This window comes from Euprymna scolopes, chromosome 14, assembly GCF_053919585.1.
Source record: "Euprymna scolopes isolate OS-2025 chromosome 14, ASM5391958v1, whole genome shotgun sequence".
NCBI classification, from domain to species: Eukaryota; Metazoa; Mollusca; class Cephalopoda; order Sepiida; family Sepiolidae; genus Euprymna; species Euprymna scolopes.
The window spans coordinates 106,488,016-106,507,398 of NC_136495.1; the positions used below are offsets into that span (position 1 = coordinate 106,488,016).

At 32.6% G+C, this 19,383-nt stretch overlaps 1 long non-coding RNA gene across 2 annotated transcripts in view; it reads left to right on the forward strand.

The window, feature by feature from the left end:
* Positions 1-19,383, forward strand: part of LOC145293206 (uncharacterized) — a 1,032,236-nt gene that overhangs the window by 72,496 nt on the left and 940,357 nt on the right. The window lies entirely within an intron of this gene.

The window sequence follows — 19,383 nt, forward strand, 5'->3', positions numbered from 1 at the left end:
GTAAAAAAAAAGAAAGGTCTAGAAAACGACAGTTAAAAATGAGAAATGAAAAAAGAAAAGAAAACAGAAAAACAGAAAAAGACCAATATGAAATATGAAAGGACAATTACAAAAAAAGAAAAGAAAAAGAAAGGAAAATACAACTAAAAAAGAAAAGGAAAAGAAAGAATTTTTTTTTAAAAGGCATAAGAATAAAAAATAATAACGTAAAAAAGGGAAATGCGATTTACAAACAGGGCAGTAAAAGAAACACAGAGATATAGATGGAAAGAGTAACTATTTACTATGCCTCCCTACAGAACAGAGTTAGACAACAGGGTCGTTTTTTTTTAATGTGGAAAAAAATAAAAATAAAAAAATAAAAATTTTCTCAGTCGTAAAGTATTTCTCCTTTGAAATGAATGAAAAATATTCAAAAAATGAACGCCTAAGAAAATGCATTGAACAAACCGATATTGCACAGATGACTGACAACATTCGGGTAAACGAATCGGAACGGGGTTGCTAGACGTCGGTAGTGATGAAGATGGAAGGCAAAGAAGCGAGGAATTTTAAGGGAGATTTAGCTGAGGAAGGAAAAGACTCGGCGGTGACATCACTACATCGAACGAACGACTCTGGATGAATGAACTAAGAAAACGAATGAATAGAAAAATTGTTTATTCGTTTTTTTTACAATTTGCTTTTTATTCTTTTCTTTTCAAATAAAAAAATCAAGAGAGAAAAAAAAATGGCGGCCTAACAGAAATTTTTTAAATATATTCATCACGACATTCTTAAGACTTCGAGCGCTGACGGCCTCATCTCCAAGGGCTGAAAATGACAATTATTAAAAAAACGCAGAAACGGTGTGTGTGTGTGTGTGTGTGTGTGTGTGTGTGTGTGTGTGTGTGTGTGTGTGTGTGTAAGCGTTGGGAGGTGAAATAGTATGACACGTGCGTCTGCACGCGCGTTTCTATCGTCAGCCGTGGTGGGGTAGGGATGCTGGATGGTGGAGGGTGGTACGGCACGCACGGAGGTGTAGAACTAAGGCATGTGAAATACGCTTCCGCACGTGAGGCTCATGCGAAACGTCTATTCGACTCGTCTGGAAAAAAAAATCTCTGTTTTGCAATAAATCGATCGATCGATATATCGTGCAGGAGAGATATTGAGGATTGGAGCAAGAATATAGGTGATAGCCCAGGGGAATATAAAATATCAAATTTAAAACTGGTTTAGTTGGCGTGAAAGGAAGAATGCGTTCAAAACGTAATATTCGACAACACTTCGCTCATAGTAATATGGCACCTTTCTTTCTATCCCTCTCACTATTCTTTCTTTCTGTCTCTCTTTCTCTCTCACTGTTCTTTCCTCTTTCTCTCTTTCTCTCTCACTATTCTTTCCTCTTTCTCTCTCACTATTCTTTCCTCTTTCTCTCTCACTATTCTTTCCTCTTTCTCTCTCATTATTCTTTCTCTCTTTCTCTACTTATACGCACACACACACACGCACACAAACACACATCTCCAATCCATGGTCCTCCCCACTTGGCCTGACTTTCACGAAAAACACTCGTCCACCTGCCACCACTATCAATAATTATCCTGCTCTTTGTCTGTGCCTAAACTTAAACATTCATTCCATGAACAAGGCTTTTTTTTCTTAGAACGGTACGCCTGTGGAACTATGTTCCATTTCCCTGCCCTCCAACGGATTACAATATGGTTGTCTTCAAGTCCAACGTGAACAAATTCTCGATGAGCCATCACCTTAAGTAATCCAATTTATCAAATTTCCACTACTATCGATGAATGACATGTTCCCCTTGACATTTGTACACTCATTAACCCTTATCCTCGAGTGTCCCTATAGCCTTGATAAGTTGACTCCTTTGTAATATATATATATATATATATATATATATAATTGTAAAACTCAAATGACCTTGTAACGAGTGATGTAACCCACTTTACGGTTTACGACATCCGGTTGCGCATGCGCGCATAAACATTAACTCGTAACAACGTAAACAAATAAACACAAATCGCTTCTTTTGCAGATTTTGACCTGCGCACTGAAATATTAGCGTTATTATTTCGAAAGTATTATTTAACATAGGAAGAACGGGGGTGTTTTGCAACTATTCTTTATTACAACTATACTGTCGCTATTTTCTTACAACTAAACAACTTTAACCCGTTGACAAAATTAAGAACAATTGTAGTAATGCCAAGACTCTACTACTACTACTACTACTACTACTACTACTACTACTACTCTCTATCCGGCCGTTTTCCTTCCGTCTTTCCTTCTTTTTTAATTCTTGTTTATATTTCTAGATACAAAATAGTTGTGTGAGAACGGTGAATTTGTGGACACATTTACTAATCTGTTTCAGTATTAGTTTTATTTTATTTTATTTATTTAGGTTTTATTTTTTTACTTCAGATTTTATTAATTTTTTTTTTCTAGATTTTAAGTTTCTATAACTTGGTTGGAGGATTCCGATATGAGTTTTTCATTCTTATATTTCTCATCGGTAGGTTCATGTGCATTTTTGCTGCTAAATGACTTTCGTCGGCGTTTTATTCGCAGGAAAATCATGTTTAATGTTCGATTTTTGAGCAATTATTCGGAAAAATAAGTAACTTTTCACGAATAAGGAGGATTTATTTTTCATGTTTGACTGATCCGTCCGTGATTTTTCATTTTAATATACTTTCATAGAAATGTTTCTGTTATGTCAAAAAAGCTATTTTCTTACGTCACAAGTGTCACGCTCATCTATGAATTCCATAGCTAATATAACATACTTACCCAGTGGGTCACGGGTAGTCTAGTATATATATATATATATATATATATATATATATATATATATATATATATATATATATATATATATATAATCTGAGGTTATTGTTTTCCGTGTTTGCTATGATGTACAGTAAAGTGAGGGTGAAGCTTGGAAGGGGGAGGGAAACGAGTAGGAAAGAGAAAGACATGCCTTAGAATCACCACAAATCAAATATTTATGGATTCCTCTACCCCTTCTTTCTTTCTTCACATTTCTTTTCTTCTTTACTCTCTTTCGTCTTTTCCTTTTCTTCCTTATCTCTTAATCTCTTTACTTGTGTGGGTATGGGATGATATAGTGGGGCTGGGGTATACAACAGGGCAATGTAAGTTGTACGTTTTCTGATCACAAAAATAATTTCTAGTCAGATGCAAAACTCCGATTATATCTGAAACCCCTTTTAGCATAGATATAGCAAATTCACATTCTCCTCTCCAACAATTGTACCTATACCCACTAGTACCTATTTGCAATGCCTCCCCACGGGACAGAGTTAGACACCAGTGTCGTTTTTTAGTGTGGAGAAAAGGTACAAAAATAAAAATTGTCTCAGTCGTGAAGGATTTCTCCTCCACTGAAAGAGAACAAGAAATGGAAGTGCCGCATCTGAAGAACAGATTGTATTTATTTGCTTCCCCACTGAGCAAATTAGGCACAAGGCCGTTTTTTAATGTGGAGAGAGAGGGAGGGGGAGGGAAAAGGGGACCAGCTCCCGAGAGGTGGGAAATGGGAGCTGGATATTAACTGTTGGTATGAAGGGTTGCCCCTACATTGACCAAGGTCTGATATGTGGGGTTACCCCCACATATGGTCTTTGCTTGCAGTATCTGTCGGAACAGATGGTATTTATTTGCTCCCCCACCGAGCAAATTAGGCACAAGGCCGATTTTTAATGTGAGGAGTGAAGGGGAAATGGGGACCAGCTCCCCGGGGAGTAGGGGAGCTGGATAGTGACAATTGGTCTGAAGGGTTGCCCCTACATTGACCAAGGTCTTATATGTGGGGTCGCCCCCACATATGGTCTTTGCTTGCAGTATCTGTCGGAACAGATGGTATTTATTTGCTCCCCCACCGAGCAAATTAGGCACAAGGCCAATTTTTAATGTGAGGAGTGAAGGGAGGGGGAAGGGAAAAGGGGACCAGCTCCCGAGAGGTGGGAAATGGGAGCTGGTTAAAGGTCAGGCATGTGGGGTTGCCCCCACATCTGGTCTTTGCTAGTCATAGCTAGTCATAGCGTGCAGTATCTGTCGGAACAGATGGTGTTTATTTGCTCCCCCACTGAGCAAATTAGGCACAAGGCCGTTTTTAATGTGAGGTAAAAACCAGCTCCCCTAAAAGTAGGCAAAAAGGGGGCACTCTGGTTACCAAAAATAATAATTGTCCCAGTATAGAGGGTTTCCCCTCCATTGACTGGTACAAATTATCTTAAGTGCAGCATCTGCCGGAACAGATGCTACACTTTGATCTCGGCCAAAAGGCCAAGTAGCATTAAAACATCCATTGCTTGATGTGAATATTTTAGTAATAAGACTTAGAGCGGCCATCACATGCGCATCCAAATACCATTCTTTAACCCCACCCCCATTCTTTCCCATATCTCAACACAGATTCGACTCCACACCCCTGGTGGATCTTATTAACGCGCAACCAAATCTTATTTTTCACAACATCTGTGACGAAGATGACCTTATATTTCCATTGCAAACTTTGTTTTCGTATAAGCTGTATCGCCTGGAGAGTTCTCGCAGCTAGCTAACCGAAATATGATCATGACTGTGTAGTAACATATTACTGCTTATGTAAACACAAACACAAAACATATATATATATATATATATATATATATATATATATATATACTAGCCGATTTACCCGAGCTTTGCTACGGATATATTTGTATTACACAATACTAATTGGCATTCTTTTAATATTTATGTAATTACAAGTTCGAAACCAAAACTTCTGGGTAAACGACATTTCTTGTACCACTGGTAAAAATGTAAACGAAAGTTCTACATTACGTAGAAAAAACAAACTGAACAGGTCCGTTTTCAGTTTGTGTTGCTCCCAAAAATGTAAATTAGGATTTTTGCGGATACACTATGCTTGGTTGTGCATATAAAAAGTACCCCATTTTTAATAAAGGAAGGACTTTCACATAAAAATTTAATAAACAAAAGATACGGCAAAAATTGAATTACACTTGTAAATCATATCTAAAAAAAATAGCACGGTTCGTAAACTGCAGAAGTACTAAACAGATAAAAACACCCGCATTTTTGTACTTCTGCAATTATTTTTCCTTGTGTGACGCTGAGACATAAAGCGACACCCCCTCCCCCCGAAAAAAAACCCATAATTACGTCGAAACTCCCCCACACAAATGTATATTATCAACTAAACCAATTACCCAGACAGGAAAACATAAGATCTTTCTCAAAAGAAAATCGAAGAAAAAAAAGTGAAAAAAAAAAAAAACGCGTAGGAATATATCTGATATAATAATAATTTTTTTTTATCAATATTTGTAACTTTTACATTTATAGAAAATAAATAATTAAAACAAATCATTTTATCACCATATCTCTCGATTTTGTTAAAAACTATATCCGTTCATAACCGGAAGTGAAATATCAGTGAAAATTACTTAAAATGTGCAAGTTTAGCAAATAACAAACAAACAAAATAACTTGAATTAAAATAATTTAAATAAATTAACTTTAAATAATACTCTTAAATAGAACAATTACATCAATTATATTACTATAATCAGTAATTTTAATTGAGCGAATTATTTAAAAAGATTTTCTTTAATATAATATGCAAATTAGATTAGTTCTATTATGTGCATTGCCTTCAATATAGTGTATATATATTGATCGTGATGCTATTTATTTATATAAAAAATCTTATAGTAAATAAAAGTTATATAGATAACCGTTTTCAGCAGGAAGTTTTGTATATGCTAATCAAATTGTGAACAAACAAACAGTCAGGATTACGGATTTATATATATATATATATATTATTTATAGTATTCCGAATTTTACTGGATTTATATCATTGAAAATTCAGTAATCATTCATATACCAATAAGTTTTAAGTCAAAATAGGATGACTTAAACGGTAAGCTACAAAATTATATTTCATAATTGATCATTCATATATTGTTTTAACAAAATCAAGACATCAAGAATTATTTCGTCGTTAGTTACAATTGTTTCAAGACTATTCGGACAAATTCAAACATTATATCGTTTGAAAAATTTCACAAGGACAGCCTTTCGTCAGACGTATAGAATAAAAACACTTTAACAATGAACAGAATGGGGTCCATTTTTCTAATGTGGAAAAGGCATGGGAAAATATTTTACCTGCATCTCATCTTTCCAATGTTTTATTAAAGATTTATAAATACACTATTTGTTGCTATCAATCTATTTCTTGATTTTGTTAAAACAACATATATGTATATATATGTGTGTGTGTGTGTGTGTGTGTGTGTGTGTGTGTGTGTGTGTGTGCATATAAAAAAATTTTGAAATACTTTCAGATTACAGCTTGTATAATACTGTAAAATAAAAGTCTATATAAATATTCGTATCAATATTAATAAGAAAATCCCAATCAGATAAAAATAAAAAAGGTTTAATATACGAGATAGGTATAAATGAAAATTTGTAGTTAAATTTGGTGTTAAATTCAGTAAATTAAAAAGAATTAAAATAATTGCTATAAATCTCTTTTTCAACGAAGAATACAAGATATATAAGTTTTTAATTTAATCTGTGGATTTTAAACGAACGGCTCATCTCATCAGATGGAAATGTTTTATAAGTACTCATGAATGTTTTCTATTTACCGCATATATTGAAAAGCTAAAACGCTTGGATGAATGCCTAAGAAAAGCAAAGATTAAAACAAGATATACCATGCTGTATATGCAGAAAAATATACACACAATCGTAAAATCCAAAGCTATGAAGAAAGGTATACAACAGAATCAATTAAAGGATTTTTGAAAATCTAAGGTAAGCATGTAAAGCAATCCATAATACGTGACAAGACAGACCTGTATGTATATATATATATATATATATATATATATATATATATATATATATATATATATATATATAGCTGGATGTGTGTGTGTGTCTGGCCAAGAATAGGCTCCTATATAGTTGACTATTTTAACAAACTGATTACGTATATAATGATAGAAGATGTATCGATACACAGGAATGGTTATACTTGATCTGGCAGAATGGTGGTTCATTAAAATGGTGGGGTCTGCGTTCGCGCCTGGTCCACAAAGTATGGAAATAAAAAATTGAAAAATTAAAAAAAAAAAACGTTTACAAGTGTTTTTGATATAGATGTACATAAGAATCATTTGATAAGTATGTTTCAACTTAAATAGGGACGGTATAATAAAATTGTGGGTTCTGCGTTCGCGCCTGGCCTCCATAGAATGGAAATAGGCACAAACTTTAATAAAGACTTTTTATATCTATCTGCGTAAGTATACTTTTATAATTATGTTTCAGTTTGAAGAAATATGATATAATATAATTATGGGGTGTTCGTTCGCGCCTGGCCTCCATAGAATGGAAATATGTCACAAAGTTTAACCAGGTTTTTTAATATAGATCCACAGAATATTGTGATAAGTGTTTCAGTGTGAACAGGTATGGTATAATAAATTATGAGGTTTATACCATTTTTTGTAGGCTGTTTTTGAACCCAGTCAACGACGGGTACTTTTGCTAGTATATATAGATGTAAATTAGAATTTACAACAAATTTATTAACTGACAAGAGATACAAGTTGAAAACTTAAAATTTACATTTTTTTCCCGTGGTGTTCTAAAGAATGACTTTCATCCTCAGATGAAATTAGTTAGCCAAGTAATATGATAGGCAAGTCATAATCTTGCTGGTTAGCACATAAATTGAAATCCTCAAAATATGAGAAAAATCAAATTCGTATAACAGTTGATAATAGTGCAAAAAATGCATAGGTTAAACGTTTATTCTAAATGAAGTTCAGGCTCGATGAAGAAAAGTGTAGGATGTGGTACAATGCGAAGCAAATATTGACTGGTTAGTTGTAGAAATGGGAGTGAAAGCAGGCCGAAAAGTATTATAATAATCCAATATGTTTATCGGTAAACATGATTAAAATCCAGAAGCGAAGATGGTTTATTAATATTGTGGCGTAAGATTTTTGGATTTATGAAAAAAGATTCTAATATTAACTTTTGGACTTAGAATCATTTCCTGTGAAAGAAAAAAGTTCTACCGCAATATTAATAACTCACAACGAGAGACAAAAAAAAAAATGCAACACGTTCGCTTCCATATCCCTGGAAATTTAATAAATATCCGTGTATGTATGTGTGCATATAGTACTATGTATATATCTATACATATGTATACATACTTACATACATTACCATATATATATATATATATATATATATATATATATATATATATATATATATACATTAATATCCCCAAAAGTTACGATTATTACTATTCCCGATTCCAATTCCGATTTACCGCCATCAACACAAACATACGTAGGCACGAAAAATGGCCAACATCCGGGCGTTTACCAACTCATAGGCCGGCCATTGGTGAACATTTATTACAGTGCCAAATTTGCACTGAAGGATACACGAATGAAACTTTCTCGGTTTTACACAGAGCGCGCTCGACAATTCACTTAAGCAAAGAAAGTATACCCATAATTTAGAACTGATGGGTATTTGCTGAGGTTGTTTCTCTGTCTTTTTTCTCCTATTCCCTATACATTTTTTTTAACCCTCGCTATTAATTTATGGTCTTTTGACCACGTTTTTAAACGATGTTTTCTCCCCTGCTGCCAACGTATACCTTGAAAAAGGGTTGGCTGAAAGACGTCTAGATAGCGTTTTTTTTTCTTACCCCACCCCTTATTTATCTTCTTTATCTAATGTAGGCTTAGGAGAAATATACTTTAGAAGTGTATCTTGGTCTTTTTGAAAGTTTCTTTTAATCGTTTATGTTTAAACTACAAAAAAAAAATCCTCAGTAATTAATTATGGCACTAGGTTCGGTATTCTTTAAAAGTATTACAAAATTATGTACCCATAAAAATCTTTATATATATATATATATATATATATATATATATATATATATATATATATATATATAAAGAAATAAAAATTACAATAAGTTTACCAAGGTAATTAAAATGGTAAACTTAAAATATATTATAAATATTAAAGAGTAACAGTTAATATTTACAAGTAAAGTAATCTCAACCAGATGTAAAAGCCCAATAAAACCGAAAAGGAAATAGAGCTTATAATATGCACAAATGATTAATAAAACATGTTAAAATACATCCGTTATTTTGGCCGTCTGTAGCTTCCTCAGACTTTTACGGAAACCCGGCTTTCCGTAAAAGTCTGAGGAAGCTACAGACGGCCAAAAAAACGGCCGAGTAGCTGAAACAATAATGTAACTTAACAGAAAGATACGGTAATAAAAAATAAAACATATATATATATATATATATATATATATATATATATATATATTACTGATTGGAGGATTAATCGAAATTGAAATCGAAAATCGAAAAACGTACAAATCGAATCACTTTTGGAAGGATCTGAATCGATATTGACGTCGCAATAAATCGTACCTATTTTCCGATGCCAAAACGATCTTTTTAATTGTATATTTTTGGTCCGGCGTTGTTTGAAACTTCGTCATCCATTGCTAATGAGATGATAAATATCAATTGATTTTAAACTAGCAATAAAATCAATATTTATAGATCACCTGCACAATTATATTTTTGTTTTCATTTGCGAAACTATATGCAGATGTTTCAGGTTTTCCTTTCTCACACACATTTTAAAAATTAAAAAAAAAAGAAAAAGAAACAAGTTTACGATAAAATATTAAAAGATTTTCAAAGAATCAGAATTCATAATCGTATCGGAATCGAGAATTTCGAACAAAATCAATAACTGTATCGGAATCAGAAATAATATTGTAATCGTCCCATCACTTATATGTATATATATATATATGCGTGTGTGTGTGAGTGTGTGTGTGTATAAAAGTATATGTGTGTATATACATATATATATATAATGTAGATGAGGAATAAACGTCACATATAAATTCATATTATTATCAGATCAATGAGGAAAGAGTCTATAATGACAGAAAGCATTCAGTTTCGAAATGCCGTGGCTTTATCTTTATCTTTTTCTTTCCTTATTGATTTGCTTATATAATAAAGTTTTATGTAAGTTTAATCCCTCGTATTTTATTTCACGTATTTAATTGCTCCTCTTAAACGTGAAGCGTTTTTCTTCTTTCCTGATAAGTTTGTGTTGTTAAATGTATATTCTTTAGTGGCTTCATTTCATAATTTACTATATATATATATATATATATATATATATATATATATATATATATATATATATATATTTGACAATGAAACTACACAGAATTTTCCCCATTTCATGCTCGCAAGGTCCGGAAATGTCCTTGTGAGGATGTAGCGAGGAAATTCTCTGGAGCTTAATTGCCAAATATTTTCATATCTTACTTCCCAGCTCTACTCGCTATACTAAACACTATAACATTTTATGTATACCCGAAGAAATATATATATATATATATATATATATATATATATATATATATATATATATATATATATATATATGCTTGACGTTCCTACAATAAGTTTGCAGACGTTTTTTTTATGGGCTCATTTAGCGATAGTATAAACATGAAATTTTAGTTCCCTTCGAAGTAATCTCCTCCGGTTAACATCCACTTGTTATACCGTTCAAGCACCGTTAAGAAGGGCCTATGGAAGTCCTCTTGTGTTACAGTCTCTTTCATCGCCTTAATTTCCTCATAACGACAGCGCATGAAGTTTACCTTGAGCTTTGGAAATACGCAAAACTCACAGAGAGTAAGATATGTAGGATCTTTCTTGATGCCCATCTTGGTCAAATAGTCTTTAACGAGAGTAGAGATGTGGACTGCAAACTTGGGACAAAATGTGCGCAAATCTTCCGCATTTCAGTTCCTTGCAAACAATTGCGAGTACAATTCTATACAATAACATAAAACTGCAATTATTGTCTCTATAGACAGTCGACGATCCTCATCCATTAAATTATTTATGTGACCAATCAACTCTATCGTTCTGTTTTTATTATTCCTCCTACATCTCTCATTATCCCTCACAGACTCCCTGCTGTCCTTGAATCTTATATGCTGCCAAAAATCTGATGCTCGATTCATACAAGATCGTCCAAAAGCAGCCTGAAGCATTCTATACGTTTCTGTAGCATTTTTTCAAATTTAATACAGATTTTTATTGCATACTGTTCTTCTAACACACCCTCACGTACAGATTGCATTTGTGAAATCCACCAGCTGTGACAATCAGGCTTTAGTTGGGTGTATTCCTTAAACCTTAAATCATAAAAATTGGTTGATCATTGCATAAAATGTATAACAAAAACATATTGAATTTTGAAGACTGTATGAATTTTTAATATCAGAACAAAAATATCTGAAACTTTATTTAAGGCATCACACACACATACATATATACATACATATATATATATATATATATATATATATATATATATATATATATATATATATATATATATATATATCCAGGTTGCTATTTTGAGAGGTAAAGCAACCAATTAAATTTAAACGAAGTATAAAAGAATATATATATATATATATATATATATATATATATATATATATACAGTATATATATATACATATATATATATATATATATATATATATATATATATATATATATATATATATATATATTCAAATCAACGAACGTCATTTTCTTCAATTTCCAAAATACACTGGTAGACCTGATCAAACCTGGTCAGTTTTTCACTATATGTAAACTTTTTAATGTTGTTTTTCGTATATTTTCTTTTCGCGACATTTCTTTTTGTGAAATGTCGAGTACTATATATATATATATATATATATATATATATATATATATATATATATATTTAAATAAGGGAGTAATTTCTGACGAGGACGCATCACAGACCGTCTGAAGCGCGCGTAAACGATTTCAATGACTTAAAAACATTATTACAATGATCCAAACATAATTCTCAATGAAAAACCAAGACACGGAATAATAAAATAATGTTAAAAAATACACATTGTTGGTGACTACTCCCTTATTTAAATATACATCTTTCTTTCGTTGGAATTTATTAACCCGTTTTATATAAATATATATATATATATACATCAATTCTTGAAGTTCACTCAAACGCGTATGTAGTAGCTCAATAATTATACAACGACTAGAGCTGAACATGATGCATTTATAGTTATTCAGAAATAAACATCTTATATTTTATCTAAAATCACCGAATATATGAAAAAATAGGTTGCCTTTGCTTTCCTAAATGATTCAATGATTTGTTTGTAAATAAATTATTTTCGAACAACATGTAAAATGTTTTTTTTGTGTAAGTAAGATTACTTTATGCTGTATATATATATATATATATATATATATATATATATATATATATATTATTTACTACAAGAAGTTTAGAACACAAAAACTTGTAGTTAGAAATAACTCATCACCGGCTATAAAAACGTCCGAACAAACGAATGTAGTGTATAAATTCAAATGCTGTATGGGAGAATGTAATTTCGAAAATAATACATACATTGGGCAAACAGCGATTACGTTGTCCCGGCGAATAACCGTGCATCCAAATAATACTAGTTCTATATATAAACATTTGATTAAAAGAACATAGCTGTTCCCCCTCCAATCTTAGAGAGGTCCTCGTTGACAACATAAACATTATACAACATGCAAATAATATTTTTAAAAATTTAATTCTTGAATCGTCATGTATTAGAACCCTTCAACCTTCAATAAATGATATTGCATTCTAGAAAAGTAGTAACGTTCTTAAATGTCTTGCGTAGTTCGTTGTTGACAGACTTTGTTAACTGTCCACGAACTTGCTGATTTTAACACTTGAATTTTTAATCGACTTATATTTTTGATCGACTTTTCATCGATTCTATATATTTTAATTTATCATCACCTAACGTCGTTTGCTGTATATTTTAGTTTTCGCGTTTCATCCTCATTTTCGCTCCTTCGCACTTTTACTTCAACACCTGAGGATGATTCGTGGACGAATCGAAAGCGCTCGTGACAACAACAATTATGGAACTTTTATTAATATTTTTTTATTTTTATATGAAAAAGATTTTACGGAAAATGGAAAAGTTAAAAAGAAAGAATCATAAAGCAAAGTTTCACCGTTGCATTTAATAATATTTGCTTTAATGGAAAAATGCTGTCTAAATATACCAATATATATATATATATATATATATATATATATATATATATATATTTTATTGGAGAACTGCCGACTGTCAACACGACGGTTCTAGGTTCAATCCTGGCTTGGGAGAGATGCTAGTCTAGCGGCACTGATGAGTTGTGATACAATGAAACAGGACTGTATGTCGATGACTACAAATATATATATATATATATATGTGTGTGCACGCGCGTGTTTGTGTGTGATATGGAATACAACCAAAAATCAAAAGGTTTTACGATTTTACGATCAAAATTTGTGCATCCATTTTCTTTTAAATAAATATATTAATTTATTTATTTATTAAAATATATTCTGTATTTCGAATTGCATTCTTTATCAGGAAAATCTACTTGTCCTTTGCATTTATTGTTTTTTCTATTTTTACGCCATAAGGCGGAGATAATTTTTGGACCACAATCAGATGTTGTTGAAGTCTTGAATGTCCATTAAAACTCTTAAATTTATTTTAATAAATATTGAAAGAATCTAAGACAAAAAGTTGAATTTTGTAAAAGATGGCGTTGATTTGTTCTAATCAATATTAAAAGATTTTTAAAGAAAAAAATGTCATTGATGTCTCAAATGTTTTTATTACAGTGTAATGAACATTTAAAAGTTCAACAACATCTGAAGACGTCTTATGGATTATCTCCGCAATGCGGTGTGATAAAATAAAAAATTATAATAGCAATAAAAGTAAAGAACAAGTACATTTTCCTGATGAAGAATTTATTATGATTCGAAATATTGAGAAATATTTTTATGTATTAAGAAGAATACCTGCAGTTATTTTGGTATTTAAAACGTAATATATATATATATATATATATATATATATATATATATATATATATATATATATATATATTTAATAGTACAGAAGTTAAGAAAAAAATATTGGTACCGCCGGGTTCAAGCCCAACATAGAGGGGACCAGTTAATGGTAAAACATAAATGATGTTAGGCTCTCGTCAGCCATGTTGTTTCTGTCTGAGACGAGAGCCTAACATCATTTACGTTTTACCATTAACTAGTCCCCTCTACGTTGGGCTTGAAACCGACAGTACCAATGTTTTCTGAACTTCTGTACTATTGAATAAATAGATATTAAGCTCTTATATCGAAAAAGTTTTTCTTTCTAATCGAGCACTTTGTTGGAATTCTTTCCCTAAAAAACAGTAAACAAAAACAAATATATATATGTACATATATATATATATATATATATATATATATATATTATGTTTTATGTGTTTTATATATATATCACGTTACATATAAATATATATATGCATATATATACACTCATATATATAAATATATATATATATCCCAATAATATCGGATTTTTCTCAAAAATATAACTAATTATATATATATATATATATATATATATATATATATATATATATATATATATATACGCATTTGTCTGAGGATGATGTATTCTAACGGAAATAAAACGCAGAAAATTCTGAATAGATAAATTGTCGTATAAATTCCTATTACTTAATATGTGTGTACATATGTATGTGTGTGTACGTTTGGGCGCGTGTGCTTGTACGCATAATTTCTGCTTGTAAGCTCTGAACCCTCTTTTTCCACTTTTTATTTCTCTGTGCCTGCCCCCCTCTCTCTCTCTCTCTCCCTCTCTCTCTCTCTCTCTCTCTCTCTCTGTGTTCATCTATTCATTTATGACCAATTCTATCTAGCAAAATCTCTTAGGCAGTACACTTTTATCTGTCATTGTCTGTGAAAATATATTACAAGTTTGATATTTATAGTAAGGTGTTTGCATATCACTTACATTCATATATATATATATATATATATATATATATATAACGAAAGAAGAATACAAATCACACATTACCATGGTTTCACTGTAAAGATGTATAAAGGTCATGCAAAAGTGAACGTGTCATGAAAAGTAAAGCACTCGCTCATTGAAATACGATACTTATGAAGACAAAAATCCTCTCCATATATATGTATGCACACACACACACACACACACCACACACGAACACACACATACACACACAAACACACACACACACACATATATATATATATAAATATATGCATTTTTATTCTCATCAAATGTATATGCTAATTAGCATATCGCAGAATAGACCCTATTATTTATTATTTATTATTATTAAATCTACTCATATATATATTATTAATATTTCTTTTTCTTTTTTTACATATTAGTATAAATAGTTACCGTATTGTATCTACATTTTGTTACTAGGGAAATGGTATTTTCTACTGGAGAGCCATGTATTTTACAGCTTTTTAAATTTTCTGAAACAGCTACGTTGTAGGCAGTTGATGATACTAGTTTTCTATTTAACAATTTTAGTTAAGTTTTTTTTTTATCCTTATAGAGTTGAATTCACTTTTGTTATTGTAAACTATTTAGAAGTCAATTTATGCAAGTGCAAAGTCGGCTATAGGTTGTTTTGTTTTTTCGTGATTTTAAACTATATTCTTTAGTTTTATTGCTACATGTTTTATTCAAAGTTTCTTTAAACTTTATATATATATATATATATATATATATATATATGTTTGTTTTCACATATGTAGTAATATAATACTACACAGTCACGAGTATGTTCCGGTCAGTTAGTTTTTAGAAACTGAAGAACTCTTCAGGCGGTCTTACCTATACGAATGGATCTCTCATGTTAACTAACGGTAAATGTTATTTATAAATAGTAATAAATGATGGAATTAATCAGTGTGTAAAAGAAGACTAAAATGGGTATGGGAGTAGAGTAGACAAGGTGCTGGTTTAAGAAGTCAGAAGCGGGAACATTAAAAACAGAAACGGATGATCCTATCTACGCGTGGTCCTGGATATGACCTTAAACTATATCCAGTGGTGAGGCCCCAGCTTGTGGGCTTTGGGAAGTGTGGAGCCACCCTTTAATTGCCATTGCTTCCAGGTCCATTCTGACCCGGAGTGGTAGTACCTGTTAGGGTCCCAACTACGGGTTTAATAGAAACTGACTTGAAAAAACATATTCTACTAAAAAAAACTTTTCTTCCAAATCACTGGATTCGGCATTAAATAACCTGAAAAGGGTTGATAGGCCGTAAAATAACACACCCAACCAACCAAACTATCTACGTGTGTGAGTGTTACTTGTCCTAGACATTAAGTATACTTGTGTATAATTGGTTTTATTTAGGGTATGTGTGTGGATTTTAGTACCATTCCATTATCTTATGCGAAATTTGTTTTGATCATCTGATTATTAGGTGCTCGTAATATGATCTGATGTAGTCGGAGATCACCACTATGTCTACGCTACTAAATACAAACCAACAATGTCTACGTTCCGGCGCAGTATATACTAATGCATCTTATCTCCCTAGATTGTTATTGCTCTTTAACTAGCTAGGATCTATGAGGTGCCTTCAGTAAGTTTTCAGACTTTTTTTTTTCGTATGGGCACTTTTACTTATAGTACATCCATGAAACTAGTTCCCTTGAAACAACTTCTGGAATGCCCCATGGAACTCCTCCTTTGAGCGGATCAATGATCCTCGTCACTGCCTCTTTCATCTCAATTGTCTGATAATAACAGTCTCTAAGTTTTTCTTTGAGTTTGGGGAATAATCAAAAGTCACAGGGGGCAGGGAAGTGAAGAATTGGCTTGATGACCATCTTCGTCAAATAGTCTGTGACGAGAGTTATGGACTGGTGCATTTGTCCTGGTGGAAATTTTACTGACCCAATTTGAAGAGTGCTGTCGTCTTCAGACGGAATCCCTTCCCGGACTCCCTTAAAACCTCAACATAGTATTCCTTGTTAGCTGTCTATCCCGTAGGAACTCAGTGCATGGAAGTCATGCCCCTGCTGTCAAAACGGATAATCATAAGTTTCTGGGTGTATTTGCTCTGTCTGACCTTTTTGTGTTTAGAAGAGGCATCATGCGTCCACTGATAACTCTGTTCTTTGGTATCTGGGTCATAGCAGTACATCTAGCTTTCATCACATGTCACCAGAGCATCAAGAACTGCGGAGCGTGAATTTATCAGTTCGACCATCTTTCTGCTGTCTTGACAACGTCTTTTTGTTTGATATTCTCTTAGCACCCTTGGGACAATCTTCCGTATCTTTAGTTCCTCGTGAATAATTGTGTGTACAGTCCTTGTACTCATTGTCTCTATAAACACACGACGGTCCTTATCCAGGAAATTCTTTATTTGGCTAATCAACTCTGGTGTTATGACTTTCTTACTCCTCCCACACCTCTCATCATCCATCTCAGACTATTTACCCTCCTCGAATCACTTATACTACTCAAAAACTGATGCTCAATTCATGCAAGATGATCCAAAAGCAGTCTGAAGCATTCTATACGTTTCTGTGGCATTTGTTTTTGCAGTTTAAAACAGAATTTTATTGCACATCCTTCTTCTAAAGTGTCCTCACGTGTATATTGCCTTTTTTTCAATTCACCAGCTGTGACAATCAGGTTTATTCCAATTCCTGCTGTAGCTTTTCATTTGAACCTGAAATCATAAAGATTGGTCAGTCATCTCATAAGATATACAGTAACAACAAAAGTCTGGAAACTTATTAAGGACACCGTGTGTATTTATTGTTGTTGAAGCTAGTGGATCGTATCCCCAAGAATCTTACTGCACATTAGTTAGCTGAAATTCATAACACCACACGTAGAAGCAAAATGTGTGCTATCTATATATACTATCGGTCGGAACCTTCACGCATAAACGAGTACAAGTGATTGCACTTTTTCAGCTTTCTTAAGTACTAGCATTTCAGCCCAGCGTTGCCCGGGTGTTTGGAGGTGTATGTTGAGCAAAAAAAAAAAGGGGGGCGTCAATTTTTTTCAAATTTCACCTCTACTATGACCTCTTAACATTTATTGTTTGGGGCTCAAATCAAGTTATTAAATTAGATCCATGTCCAAGGCACCTATATCTAAAATTTCAAGTGTTTAGACCCAAAATTGTCGGAGGAGTTTGGTAGAGTTCTCAAAGGTCAAATCATTTAACTTTGACCTCTTAACAGCAAAATTTCTGGTCGAAAACCGATCACAAAGTTTTTCCCAAATCTCAGTACCCTGTATATTAAATTTTGATTCTGTAGACTTAAAATTGACAGAGTTATTGCATAGGGAAATGTACACAGGCACACACACAGCCATACACACAGACACTTTCACTTTTATAGATATATAGATTTGCTGTCGGACTAACATAAAACAATACATCGTCTCATTATATAAATTTTCAGGATGCCACATGTAAACATCGTCTCATTATATAGCATAGTGTGATTCTCTATAAGAACCCCCACACAAAAAAGCGACACATATATAGATCTTTCCTTGGTCAATTGAAATCATTTGTGCAACGTTGTTATGACGTTTAAAATGGCGCAAACGTTGTATGTAGAGACTCACAAAGAAAATAAAACTTTCGCACCAACATTTTGAAATGAAAGAACAAATCTATTTCGCTCGTCCGGTTTCGCGCGCAAGTCGGCGACTGGTATTTACAACATGACACAATAGCTTCGCTTCTTCTTTCAGTCTTCCTGAACAGATTGCAGTCCTATGTTATTGTAACTACAGTCCGCTGTTGTGTCGCAGTAATTCATTCTAAGACTAACAGGTTGGCCGGCTCGCTTTCGAAAAGGTAGAGGGTGAATCACGTGCTTGTCAAGCGGATCATTTAAAATCGCCAAGTTTTATGTTTTCTTTTCTTTTACTACTAAATTTTCTTTCAATCGTGATGCCTGTATATGCATTTCATTCTGTGACGTCATGGTTACGGCTTAAATGTTAACGCGATATTAACTCGTGCGTATTTAAATGACGGAGGCCACGACTACTTTACATTTGCACTATCTAGTAGGACTTTAAACGCCCCGAAATAGATATGGCCCATTATCACGGGAATCAATCCACATGTGGTGTGGTGTGTCTCTCCGTAATTGTGTGCAGTCGTGTGTGCCACTAGGATCGAAATTAGTTATATAGAACCTTTATTCCGATATAGATTTGTAAAGCTTGCTTCGGGCCACGCTACGCG